This window comes from Belonocnema kinseyi, chromosome 8 (assembly GCF_010883055.1).
Source record: "Belonocnema kinseyi isolate 2016_QV_RU_SX_M_011 chromosome 8, B_treatae_v1, whole genome shotgun sequence".
Classification (NCBI taxonomy): domain Eukaryota; kingdom Metazoa; phylum Arthropoda; class Insecta; order Hymenoptera; family Cynipidae; genus Belonocnema; species Belonocnema kinseyi.
Window position 1 is genome coordinate 126350860 of NC_046664.1, and position 1559 is coordinate 126352418.

Genomic DNA, 1559 nt, shown 5'->3' on the forward strand with positions numbered 1-1559 from the left:
GGAAATGGAAAAAGTGGTGGCAAGGTAGGAATCTGGTCACGTGATCCACTTATAACATGGCCTTAAGGGTTGCTACATGACTTTATGGACGTGGCAAATCTGTAATCTATCTAATGCGAAATAAACGCATACAACTTTTGCATCGTTTAACAACGATTTATGACCGAACGTGTATACAAATGTGTACTACCCAGACTAAGAACATCGCGCTTAAAATTTGTTTGTAACAACATTTTTCACTTACGGAATAAAAATGAAGGCAAAATTAATATCATAAAAGATTTTTGTTAACATTTCTTAAAACGGATTTAATGCTATATGCATATACTTCTATTAAAATTCTAATTTTCATCCTACTTAAGGATGTATACTGCGTAAATCAATTTCAAATGTCGCCATTGTTTAAAATCATTTAGAGTAAAAAAATAGATATCATTAATTTTTGCACATCTTGACGAAGGCTTCTAAGCATGCTTATGAAAAAAAATGTGTTGAATTTGTTTATTTAACAGTAATTACCTAGGTTTTCAATTTTTCCTTTTTCCTTTCTCCTTTCAGGTGAAAGTTACACATTTAATTTAATCCTAATAATAAAAATCTCATTTTATTCTCGGAGGATTTCTCTACAATTCTACTTAGGTATGGTTTATTCAAATTTAACCATAATTGTTTATAAGAATAATAGATGTATGATTTCAAACTTTTGTTTACAGCGTACTCAAATAGAATTGTAGAGAATCCTTCAAAGAATAAAGTGAGGTCTTGATGATTAGGATTATATCATAGTTTTAACTTTTCTCTAAAAAGAAAACAGAAAATAAAGCTCGAAATAACGACAGTTAAATATAAAATTTGAACCTGAATTATTTTTTCTTAATTACGCACATAAGCCTCCTTTAAGGGCATGTGATATTTCGTCCTGTGGTAGATCGGGTTCAGTTCTAGGCTTTTTTTTCCAGAAAAATGAAAATTTTTAAAAATTTAATTCGGAGATGCTATAAAATGTTATAACGGACGTCCCCGGACTTTTTTAAAGGGATAATACCTAACAAAATACTGTGCAAAACAAAAATTGTATGCATGTGCACTATTTTGAGGTTAGGGTCGTTTTTCAGCATTCTGTCATTCTGTCGTACCGATGCTGTCGGAATAACTCAGGGAGGGGGGGGGGGGGGGGGGGGGGGGGGGGGGGGTGGATCTTATATAAAGACCTCCCGGTAATAAACATTGAATTCAGAACAATGAAGAATTTGTATTCCTATGAATACGCGATTTTTCCTCCGTCTAAAAATCCCCCAACGGGAACAGAAAAAGTGCAAACCTTTTTTCTCTCAATCGACTTAGTAAAATTTAACGAAACCATTTATTTAACCTATTTTTCATTATTAAGTCTTTTTATAACTTACGAGGGTAGTTCAATAAGTCCTTAGAATGACCAACAGATGACGCGCGAATCTCTCCAAATCATCTGTTTTCAGTCAGCACCACTCCCGACTAGATATATGGTGCACTCACAGTCCACATCTTCTGAGTTTACGTGTTTTTATAACCAATTGAAA